This window comes from Hydra vulgaris, chromosome 08 (assembly GCF_038396675.1).
Source record: "Hydra vulgaris chromosome 08, alternate assembly HydraT2T_AEP".
In the NCBI taxonomy this organism is placed as follows: domain Eukaryota; kingdom Metazoa; phylum Cnidaria; class Hydrozoa; order Anthoathecata; family Hydridae; genus Hydra; species Hydra vulgaris.
Genome location: NC_088927.1, coordinates 42,321,065 through 42,334,425, shown reverse-complemented (window position 1 = coordinate 42,334,425; position 13,361 = coordinate 42,321,065). Strand labels below are relative to the sequence as shown.

At 29.0% G+C, this 13,361-nt stretch overlaps 1 long non-coding RNA gene across 1 annotated transcript; it reads left to right on the top strand.

Moving 5' to 3' along the window:
• Positions 1-10,789: 10,789 nt before the first annotated feature.
• On the top strand, positions 10,790-11,481 carry LOC136084320 (uncharacterized). The gene is made up of 2 exons (XR_010640479.1): positions 10,790-10,998; positions 11,131-11,481. It is a non-coding gene; the product is annotated as an uncharacterized LOC136084320 (long non-coding RNA).
• Positions 11,482-13,361: the final 1,880 nt, after the last annotated feature.

The following is a 13,361-nucleotide window of genomic DNA, read 5'->3' as shown; positions in this document are numbered from 1 at the left end:
TTCAGAACTTTCTAACAACTAGTTTTTGCTTTGCTTTTTTAGTGAACAATTTTTGAATTTTTTTTCAGCATGGGTGTTTCCCTTTATAATTGTGTCAAATTACCTGTTATAGTTTTGCAGAAGTGTTCTATTAATTGCAACAATACCTGTTATTGTCTTGCAAAAGTGTTCTCCAGAGCTGTCGTCTTTACTTTCAAAACTATTTAACAAGTGCTTATCAGAGTCTTATTTTCCAACCTGCTGGCCAGCGGCATCTGTTATCCCTATTTTCGAAAATTATTGAGTGCGGTGTGTATTGAATTATTTGCATCAATATTTTTTAAATAGGTAAGCAAATAATAGCAGGAATAATAGCAGTTTTAATTTAACAACATTATTTGATAACTATTTAATTTTAATTTTGTTTTGTTTAACAAGTTAAATTATTGTCAACAGCACATCCTAAAATGTCTTCAAAGGAAAGTTATTCGGAATACAAAAAGCGATGTAAAAATTAAAATTCTGTTTTGATTCATTATTTAAGAGGATCAAAAAACTAACAGCAAAATGTAAGCTCGAGATTATGTATTACCAAAATCACCTAACTCGATTTGCAAATTGATTGTAAAATACGCACAAAAATTGCCGGCTAAAATGATGCAAGATTTTATAAATTTAAAAGAAGATGAAACAAGATTTTGCTTAACTCTATATGAATGGACATCTTCAAGAAACCAATGTTATTTAGATGTGAATGTCCATGGCAAGAAACAGTTTTGGAATTTAGGTTTAGTACCTGTTGAATGACGTTTCCCTGCAGAAAAATGCATCACGGCTCTGAAAACCACATTACAAGACAACAATCTATATATCAATAAAGGTATTACGTCTATAACAACTGATGGGGCAGCTGTGATGCAAAAAGTTGGACAATTTTTGCCATGTAATCAGCAGTTGAGCTTCGCACAAGCGATACATTTAGCTGTAATTGATGTTCTGTATAATAATTTGAATACAACTGAATTGGTGGCTCACACATTTTCAGAAGTTGTTAGTGTAGAAGATCAAGTAAGTGACTTCGATGAATCGGATGAAGAATACATTGAAGATGAAAATGATGGCTTGATTGAACAAACTTATAATGAAGCTGAGCTTGTTGAGACTGAAGAATTTGGATTAAATTTTCTCATCAAAAAATTTCGTTCGATTGTAAAGAAATTTTGTTTTTCGAGAACATCAAATGATATTCTTCAAGTATACGTGAAACAAGAATTTAGAAAACAATTGAAACTTATTATGGACACTAGAACTAGATGGAATAGCTTAGTCAAAATGCTTGAAAGGTTTAACAAGCTAAAAAGCTGTGTTAGAAAAGCATTGATTGACATTGCATCTGATATCGTTATTCTAGATGCTGAAATTTTGTCGGTTAAAAACATTATTCCTGCACTTCTCCCAGTGAAGCTTACTGTAGAAGCCCTTTGTCGAGAAGATGCAAATCTGCTTTCTGCAGATGCGACATTTTCTTTTATGCTTAAGAATTTCGGATCTGATGAACTTTCATTAAAATAAAGAAGAAATTAGAAGACCGAATAAGCCGAAAGACGAACTAATGTGTCTGGAACTCTTCAGTATTTACACGATGGCGGAAAAAGTGAGATTCACGCATCTTTGACTAGACCATTTAAAAAAACAATAGCCAAAGTTATTGAAAACTTTGCTGTTAAACATTTAAAAAAGGAAAATTTTCAAAAAGTAAAAAAGTTGTAGCACCTATTTATGTGTGTATATATACACACGGTATACAGACGGTTTAATCAAAAAAAAATTGTAATTGTTTGTTTGGAAAATAAAAGGTTTGTACAAAATATTGATTATGAAACGAAGAAAAGTCTGAAGAAGAAATAGAAGCATTTATAGAAGAAATGATTGATAAAGAATACATTTCAAGTAATGACAGTGAAAACGTATCAACAGATAATGGAGAGGTATATAATATACAAATTTGTGACGATAACAATAAAAATGTTTCATCGTCAATAATGTTGAAACAAACGTAGCAAGCTCAAGTACCGCAAGCGTTTTTCTTTCTAAAACAAGATTTAGAAATTATCAAATTAATTTTATATCATCATAATGTCTCATTTACTTTTGAAAAGTTTTTCTTTAAATTATTATAAAATATTCTAATGTAAAAGCAAATAGAGTATACAACAATGACTTAAAATCATTAAAAATCACAAAAACTAATAGATTTTTATTACTAATTGTAGTGTATAAATCAAAAAATGAGGAAAATACGGGAATTGTGGAGTTTAGAAAATAGAAAAATTTTTTTTAATGATATGTTGTAATCGATTTATAAACATAATTTTTTTAGCTTTGTATCTAGATTAAGTCTCACTAATGGTTGAGCAAAAAATTTTTATTTGAGATTTGTTGATATATCCCAAATTATAGATCAACAGAATGTACGACTGGTTGTCCAAGGGCGCAGAAGAAATCACTCCAAAAACGAGCCACAGTCTGAGCTAAATCGATTTCAGAGATGTTAGAAAATAACTGTAATCATGAAATTTTATTTTCAATCTTTATTAAAGCATGCTGTTTAAAATAATTGTTTAAACTACACTGAGTTTGAAAGATAAAAAACCCCAATCATTGCCTTGAAACTTTAAAGGGAAAGAGACTTGTGCTGCACTTTGACAGCAAAAAGATCAGAGAAATTGAGGAGAATTTGAATATTAATGCTACTGTTGAAAAATTTCTGTTAGTGTTGCTTCATCAGATATTGATGACACAAATAATACCCTCCTTGGATTAGTTCAAGCTGAAAGCTCCAAGGGAGTTGACCAGGCAGATCTAATTTTAAATCTTTTAAAGTATTACAAAATTGTTGATCAGATCTTCGTCATATGTTATGACACCACTGCTTCCAACACTGCAGTATTTGTTGGCGTCATTACCATTCTCACAAATATTCTAGACATCCTTTTTCTCTGGTTTTTCTGCAGGCAACACATATTGAAGTTACAGATCTCTTATTTCATGGAATCTCTCACTGGAGAGAAAAAAAAGGTCTAGGAGAGCACTATATTTAAGATTGCATAAAGCAATTATTAGTCAAGCGTCAAGGAAGAGGTGGACAAGATGGAGGAGGTTATCAGTTTTGATTGGAATGAGCTTCAGGTTGTATCATCCCTGAACAACATTACAGAGATGTCTTAGAGTTTTTCAAAAATGCATTGACTACAAAGACATTTAACAGGGGAGACTATAAGAAGCTCTGTGAACTAATTGTCTTCTATTTAGGAGGAGAAATACCAGGGTGTCATTTTTTTAATCTGGACCCTGTCATAAAACTAGGCATAGTTAAAATATATTATTAATAATTTTTATTTTTAGTGGAAAGTACATTTTTAATAATTATAACTTGTTTATAATGTTCATGGAAAATGCTCTATACTTGCTGACCCTGAAGATGAATGAGAAGATAGCCCATGTAAAGAGTGAAGAAGAGAAGATGATAAAGATGTTTCTATATGCTATGGACAACCTGATTTTTAAAAATCTGGTTTTTAAAAATCTATATGACAAATAAGTCAACTTTAAACGACTTATCTGCTTTTAAGTCATTATTCGAAATAAGGGACTGTTAACCAAAACTAGGACCTTCTTGTCAACATGCAGCGGCATGCATAGTACTTAACAGATAGTTAGTTATACTGGTCCTAGCTAATGATGATGTTAGCAAAAAAGTAAAGAAGAAGAAGTTGGAGATATATATCAAGTGTAATGTCTCCATGCTGTTTTATATGGGGAAACCGGTTTTTACGAGGTCAACGGAGCTTACTGAAATGGTAGGTTCCCAGAGCTGGATTCTGTTCAAGGTTGCTAAAGTTCCTGTTGGTGAGGTAGAGAAGTGTTTCAAGGGAGGTGCCAACGAGTCGTTTGATTAATTTAAAAAAATTTTCAAGTCAGTTTTATGTATTAATGACTGTGCAGAAAGGATTGTTAGACTAATCCAGGACTTTGTAGGAGGCAACAGGTTAGATAACATGAAACAGATTCTCATGCTCGTTGCCAGAGACAACAGAAAGAAACTAAAGAAGGGCTTGACAAAGAAGCAACACAAAAATGTTTCGTTTTTTTAAACTGGAAATATATATTTTGAAGAAAGTTCCTAAAATACGTTATTTTTTCAAAAAATACGTTTTTTTTCACTAAAAAAATGTGTTTTTTAAAAAAATGACGTTTTGCATTTATTTCTTTTAAATGAACAAAAATGTCTTTTTAGTTTTTTTAGCCTATTTAAACCATAGAGAATAGGAAAAGCTTGAGAGGTATTTTTTTGGGGGGACTAATGTAAGCTTCTGCTGGAACTATATTTGAACCATAGGGATAGATTCTACAAGTTTGAAAACCAAATTTGATATCGCTTGAGGTAAACGATTCACTTCAAGCTCGCTCAAGTTCAAAGTGTGACAGTTTTAAGTTCTAAGTGTTCAGACAACTCAACAATATGTATTTTGTTTTCCACAACCACATCTCATAACTCAATAAAGTTATGTGAGTCATGGTCATCTAGAATTCTTGTTGAACTCTGTTAGAACCAATTTTTGGAAGGAATGATTTTGTTAACCATATAAAAGCAATGTTTTGTGAAACCACTTTCTGAATCACTTCATGTGCTTCCTTATGGGGCATTTCCAACTTTATAATTGTGGAGATACTATTATTTTTAATTGTAATATATATATATATATATATATATATATATATATATATATATATATATATATATATATATATATATATATATATATATATATATTAGGGGTATTCAAAAAAGTGATTTTTCAAATCTAAAAAACCATCCCCCCTAAATTTGGGGCAAACATATAAAAAATGAGCCTCACAAAGTTTGAGCGCTGTCCGTTCACTTTTGACCCCCCCCCCATCCCTCAGGCTAATAATTTAGGGGAAAATTGACCGAAAGTGGTCGTTTTCGGGCGTCTTGAGGGAGGGGCAATTTTTTTTTTTTTTTTCGAATTTTTTTTTTCTGCTATATATATATAGGCCTATATTTTTGTTTAAAAATATATGGTTTTTTCCTTACTTCTCAAAAATCTATGTTTGGTGATATTGAAAATCATAAAAATTGGTATTTTTTAAAATATATTTTCTGTTATGCCTAATGTTATATACATATATTTTCGTGTAAATTCTGATAGTTTAAAACTTTGAATTTTTCTAATAAATACAGATTAGTACATACAATAAACATTAAAAATGAGTGAAGCACAACTTAGGTCAATGAAAAAGGAACTTTTTATTATAAAAGAGGCAAAACCAGCTATATCAGGTATAAACATTTTTATTAATATTGGAATTATAATGAGTCATTAGTTGCTAAAAAATTATTTATAAAATAAAAATTTTTCTATTTAGATATACAACTTCCAACAGGCTTGGATATACTTCAACATTTAATATATAACCAACAACGTCGATCTGTATCAATATCAAGTATTATTGCTTGTCCCCTTAAAAAAGTTTTTTTCTAGATGTTCTGAGAGTTGTTGTGAATGTATTTTGTCTAAAATCAAGAGACCCTGGATTAAAGCTGGATTTGATGTGTTAACTGATTTAAGTTTAGTTAAAAAACTTTTTAAATTGCATAAGTCCCATTCCAACTTGAAAAAAAATGCAAAAAGGGGAAATAGTGGTGATTTGGCTAAACAAAACGAGTTTGAGATTGAAATAAAAAAACTTTTTTGGGCTGGTAATTCTAATCTCAAAGACACAATCAGTAAAGATAAAAAAAGATCACTAAAAGACAAGATTGAAGATCTAAAATTTCTTGAAGATCAGGAAAATGAAAGAAAGTTTGTTATTGGTTCAGAGGATATTAAATATAAAAAAAAGGTATTCAATACTTTTAATTAATTACTTTAGCTCTTTCTCAAGCTCTGTTAATTCTTTTTTCCACTAATTTTAAAATTAAAAACTAAAACTACATTTTTTCTGTTAATTAGACAAAAGAAAGCATCAGGAAGAAAAATCGTTTACAGCCTAAGATTTTGAGAGATGATGTACCCAACGTTGAACTTATAGACACAATTCTAAGCGATGATACTTCAATTGAATATGATTTCGAGCCAGGTGATTGGTACCATATAGAAGTCTCTGAAAACCCAGACACAGTAATTGCAAAAATTCCAAAAGATGTTTTTGCTGGTAATGTTTCACTTACAGCTACAGCCTGTGCTATATCACCAAATGTTTTACAGAAGGTAACAAATGCAATTCTATATCAATCAGGTGTTGATCTTAAAGAAGTTAAAAGCAGTCAGTCTACCGCATATAGAAAAATGAAAACATGGCAAAAATTTCAAAAGAAGATGATAAAGCAGCCATAGACGCATCTCCATATCTATGTATAATTTATTTTGATGGGAAGACCTTGTTTGAGCTAAACAAAGGAAAAATGTAAAAGAGGGATAGAATGGCTGTTTTAGTTAACATTAATGGACAGACTTACCTACTTGGAGTACCTCCACTAGCGTCATCCACTGGTGAAGATCAGTTCTTAGGTGTAATGAACTTAATTAAGGAGTATCAACTTACGTCAAAAACTAGAGGAATATGCTTTGATACAACATCATCCAACAATGGGAAGAATAAAGGATCAGTTTCCAGAATATCTCAAGAACTGGATAAGTATCTCCTCCAAATAGCATGTAGGCATCATGTGACTGAATTAAGAATGCTTCACTTTTGGAAATTAGTGACCAATGAAGAAACTAGTGGACCTGATAATCCTCTTTTCAAAAAGCTTAAAAATATTTTTGAAGAACCTAATTTTAACTATAATTCAGTTCTAGTGTTACGGTTTGATTGGAATAAGGTTAAAAGCAGTTTTTTAGAAAAGGCAGCTGTTAAGTCATTAACATTTTGCAAAGCATACGTTAGTAAACCAGGTATTATAAGAGATGATAGAAGTGAGCTTGCAGAATTAGTTGTCACGTACTTATCCCCTATAACATATAAAGTAAGAAAAACTGGTGCTATTCATCATGCAAGATTTTTTGGAAAAGCAATTTATTATCTAAAGCTTCGGCTTTTATCCAATCAACTTACGTTTGTTCAGGAAAATGATAAACTGAAAATTGAAATTAAGCTTATTACAGAATTTATTGTTTGCTTTTATGCAAAATGGTATCTACAATCTGAGGATGTCATCAAAGCTCCTTTTCTTGACATTACAGCCATACATCAAATATTTGGGAAAGCTGCTTACAAATTGTCATAATTTAAATGGCAAATTTATATAAATTTTTATGTGTAACTGTCGTAAAATTAATGCATACACAATTTGTTCTTTAAGTCAATTTCAATAAAAAAAGTTCACTTTTTCATTTAACTCTTCATGTAAAAATTTTAAGTTCAAAAGAAACGCGAACTTTTTTGATGTTATTGTAAACTAATGGTCGCCTTTCTAAATTTTGACGTAAAGTGTTGATTACAGGAAGGAAGGATATTGAGTTGAATGATCAACAGGATTTCTATCATTTGGTAACGATTTTCTATTCTTTTTCTTCTAATTATGTAGTCGATGTAGTCTTTTACTTCTAAATATAGCTGTCGATGCTGTATTAGAGTCTCAGTATAAACATTGTTGGTATTTGGATTCAACAATGATACCTTTAGCTTTGCTGGATGATGAGTTAGCATCAGAGGAGAAGGCAAAAATTGCATTAGCAATTCTGTCATTTGATATGCCTAGCTCTGACTATTATAAGCCTGAGAATAAAGTAAAGCAAGATATCAAGGAAATTTATAAAATGAATACAAAAATTGGGAAAAAACCACCATCCGTGTCTGCCTTGGTTGATGTCTTTTCTTACCTGAATTTTGACATGATTGGGTTTGATAAGCAACAAGTTCAAGACTGGCTCTCACTTCCACCAAACTATTGGCATACTCAGTCATGCTTCAAAAGTTTTCAAAAATATGCTGAAACTTTGATTTTTATAAATGACCATTCAGAACGGTCAATAGGTATGATGGGGCAGTATATTCATAGATATTCTGATGAAACTGAAAAGCACAACAGATTGCTAATTGTGGACAAAGTTCGATCTGTATTCAAATCACAAGAACGAAAATCCGGTACAATTTCAAAGATTAAGTTTAATGATAGACTTGGTGTGATGCGAAAAAAGATAAAGAGTTAAACTTGATTATTATTAGATTTGTAAATTTTTTTCTGTTATAAAACTTGAATATAAATTTATAATTTTATTTATTCTAGCTCATTTTGATTTTTCAATATAGATAAATAGTGTTTTTTTTCAATATAGATAAATAGTGTTTTTTTTCAATATAGATAAATAGTGTTTTTTTTCAATATAGATAAACAACATTGCTGAGGTCACAACCAACAACTGTTCATTCTTTCTGGCAAAATGAAGTTGGTTGCTCCCTCTGGTATGTCTTGGAAATAGTTAGAGAGGCCTTGTGTGTATATGTTAATATACACAAGGCTTATAAATAAATAAATAAATAAATATATATATATATATATATATATATATATATATATATATATATATATATATATATATATATATTTTTCATATATATATATTAAATATATATATATATATATATATATATATTCTTATTTTCGTAATTTTCAATACCACCAAACATAGATTTTTGAGAAGTAGGAAAAAAACAATATATTTTTAAACAAAAATATAGGCCTATACACATATAGCAGAAAAAAAAAAATTTGAAAAAAAAAAAAAATTACCCTTCCCTCAAGGGGGGGGGGGGGGTAAAGTGATCGGACAGCGCTCAAACTTTGCGAGGCTCATTTTTTATACATTTGCCCTAAATTTAGGGGGTATGGTTTTTTAGATTTGAAAATTCACTTTTTTTGAATACCCCTAATATATATTTATATATATATATATATATATATATATATATATATATATATATATATATATATACATATATATATATATATATATATATATATATATATATATATATATATATATATATATATATATATATATATATATATATATATTTATATATATATATATATATTCATATATATATATAGTTTTTATATTTTTATATATTGCCAGAATTGAAACTAAACATTGCCAGATTACCACATTGGCTAAAAATTTGATTATAAGATTGTATAAAGATTATAAATTAAATAAAAAAATATTGACATATTTACAAATATAAATAAATGTCTATAGTTTTAACAATATTATTTTGCAATACTAATTGCAATTCAAGAAATTTACAAACGCTTAAGAATTTAAAAAGTAGGGAAGAAGGGCATCATGGTACACTTTCAATTTTTATTTCCTAACTATTTTTACCAAGTTTTTTTTAGGCAATTGGTGTAATTTGTATATTAAACTTAGACCTACCAAAATTAAAATCATTAGTTGCCAAAAACCAAAACCAAAACTGGTTTAATCAATTTAAGAGTTCTTGCTCAGAAGATTTTCAAGGTTTGGCGCCAGCTCTAGCCCAATAAGCGACATTGGTAAGGAAGGAGGCGTAAACTTTTTAGTTAAATACGCTCTAGAGGTTCTCTGTGAAAACACCGTAGGAACTTCTTGGAGTACCTTAATAAACATAAAAAAATAGTTTTTACTATTAAGTAAATATCAAGTAAGTTTAAACTATTATTCTTTAAACTATAATATACAATTTAAACTATAATTTATAAAGGAAGGAGGCGTTAACTTCCTAGTAAATTTTATCCTGCGATGCTTTGTGATAAGATCGTAAGGACTTCTAGGAGCACTTTAATAACCGCAAAAAAAGGCACTGTAAGGCATTTTTTTTGAAAATATTAAAGTGTAGTCTCAAAGAGTATGAATTTGGGTAACTTATAAAAGTTACTTTCATTTACAAAAAAAAATTTTTTGAGTTCTTCCCTGGCCCTCAAATAAAATATTACTTTTAGCTGGTAAGATAGGAGGTAAATGGTTTACCTCCTATCTTCACAAGAGATCTCAGTTTGTCTCAGTCGGTGACTCAAAATTGATTCAAATAAAATGTTCCAACGGTGTTCCTCAAGGCTCAGTATTAGGACCACTACTTTTTCTTCTCTATATTAATGACCACTGGCTTCGCCTTTGTACAACTTATAAGCAGCAATAAAAAAGTATTTCCAATTTTTTTTCTTTTTTTACTTTTTTGGGTTCATTCAAATTGTCAAACTTAGTAGCTTAGGTTTTATTTACTTTTGCTTTCTTTTACTTAAAATTTACTCATTCTTACTAAGATATACTTCGTTTTACGCATTACTCCATCAAGTCCGATAAGTAATTTTATTTTATTTTGCTCATGTATTTCATCTTTTTCTTTTATTTTACACTCGTATTTCATATTCTAGTTTTGCATATAATTTTAATTAAATTTTTGGCATATCATTTTAACATTTTGATAATGTTTATAAAAACTTCCTGCAGTTAAAAAAAACAACTCGTGAAACACATACGCAATTCTAAGTATAACAAAATCGTATATAACTATATATTTTTTTAACTGCTTCCATGTAAAAACACATTACAGTAAGTATTATCATATTTGATAAAACAAATTACTAATTGAAATTGTCATAGTTTTTTTTTTTTAAATGGTTAAATAGACGAATTTGTTTACAAGATAATCTGTTATTTTTGAATTCACAATAACCTATTGACTAAATGAATAAATCAGAAAATGGACACGATAATCTACACATAAGTATTCTTGATTTATTCGCTTAAAGATTAAACCAACATAGTTATCTCACTAAACTTTTCTAAGAAGTTCTACTCAAATAGCAAAAAACTGGATTCCTCAAAAAAATGAAAGCATCTGTTGTTTTGATCACAATCTTGCCGAGTATTGTTTTATTTTCATTTACAACAGCTAACTGCTTGTTTATAAGAACAAAAAATTGCATCGAAACACAAGCAGATGAAGGTAAACGGTTTGAAAGTTTGAATTGATAGATTTACTAGAAATGTTTATGCAATATTTACTTCTTAGTTCTTGACTTAATTTCTTTAAACGTAACTCATTGTTGCATATCGTATTTTTACTTTTTGATTTTAGTCGTTTCCGATAAAAAAAAAAATGAGCCAACACCAAAAATGGGATTTATGTTTTTATCAATGTTGCGAGGGAAAAAACATGGCGAAAAAAAGTCAGATTTTGTAAATGAAGTGCTTAGTTTACTTAAATCAAAACTTGACGATTTAGAGTCTACAAAAAATATGGTTGAATTTTCAGACAAGAAAACGTACCAGGAAAAGCAATATGATTCTGAAGAATTAGACCGTTTACTGACTGAAATTATGTAAGGGGTTTATTAAGAAGGATTTAACTTTTTTTATTATTATTAATATTTTATAATATTTACATAAAATTTTATAATTTTTTTTAAGTAATATTTATTTAATATAATTTTTGTTTCTTTTTTGTGTAAAAAATCTTTTACTCCTTTGAGACTTAAATTTGTCAAAAGTTTTATGTTTGTACGATATAAAACACTACGTGTAAAAAACTACGTGTAAAAAACCACCTGTATAAAACTACATATAATTTAAAAAACTGTTTCTCGCATAAATCAAAAATAAGGTTTAAAGGTTAAAAATGGCATACACACAAGAAAATTAACTTTTTGTTGAATAATAAATTATTACATTTAACTTAACTGCAGGGATATTTTTAGCTCTAGCTGCCCCCCTGGTATTTCTAAATAAAAATTTGGTCTCTAGAAGTGCTGCTATAAGGGTTGGGAGGGAAGGACTATATTCCTAGGAACCGCGTATCCAGGGCCGGATTTACTCTCTCTCTGAGGCCTTAGGCTATAACAATAAATGTGGCCATCTTAAATTTATAAATATAGATTAGCTTCAAAAGGTAAAAAATAATCAAAATCGGGTGTAAATAAATTATATAAAGCATGATATAGCTTGATAATTTGCTTAGATAATATATTTAAATATTTATGTTCTAAATGAATATTGAATATGATTAATATATAATAAACACACACACATAAATAATTAACATAAAACTCATATAATTAATATAATATAATAAATACGGGAGAATGAGTAACAATAGAAAAGAGTATCTACAACTTTTTCCTTATTAATGATAAAAAAGTTCACAGAAATGTCATAATATTTGGGAAAGCTGCTTACAAATTGTCATAATTTAAATGGCAAATTTATATAAATTTTTATGTGTAACCGTCGTAAAATTAATGCATACACAATTTGTTTGGATAATACATAGAAATACCTAACTTCGTTCTTTAAGTCAATTTCAATAAAAAAGTTCATTTTTTCATTTAACTCTTCATGTAAAAATTTTAAGTTCAAAAGAAACGCGAACTTTTTTGATGTTATTGTAAACTAATGGTCGCCTTTCTAAATTTTGACGTAAAGTGTTGATTACAGGAAGGAAAACTTTAATCCTAAAATCATCTCTACCTGACTATTGAGTTGAATGATCAACAGGATTTCTATCATTTGGTAACGATTTTCTATTCTTTTTCTTCTAATTATGTAGTCGGTATTAGGTAAAATACTTTTAGCTTTTTCTTCATAATCATCAAATAAATTGCAAAATGTTTCAATATAATTTTCTGATGATTTATAAATTTTGGCACAGTTATTTAAAGATAATTTTGAGTCTTGCATTACTTTACTATTTTTTTGAAAAGTGAGAAAAGTATCGTTTCAGAATACTAACAAAGAGACAAACTCGAATTATCCCATTTTTACAACAATATTGCAAACATCTCTTTTGACGTCTCCATTTTCGTTATTATTTTGTAACTTTAGTTTTCGATTACAGCTTTGTTAGCACTTTCTTGTGCTTTCCATCGAGTAGCAGAGAGAATTTTCGGCACCCATGTTTGCCCTATAACTGTTTTTAGGATAGATCTTTGTTTTCAAGAAACCGAGAAGAAATTATATATTAAACTCCACACAATAGCCAAACAACTTACTAAATTCAAAGAATGACCCGCACAAGGAATATATAGAGCATATTTATTATTATTTAATATATTTTTTTTTGCATGCTATTGTATTTTCCGGCCATATTCGCAGCCAATTTGTAATCACCTTGAAGGTACTTAAGAACCTTTTCAGCTAAATTTTCTTATGTATGGTTTTCAATTGGAAGAAGTGTTAGAAAACGTTCTACAGATTCATGACGTGCAACTGGTACATACCGTACAATTGATTAATCGGTGTTGAATCAACAGAAATGCTAAAAAAAGTTACCAAGATTATCTCATTTTAAACCTTTATCTCGAGATTATCTCA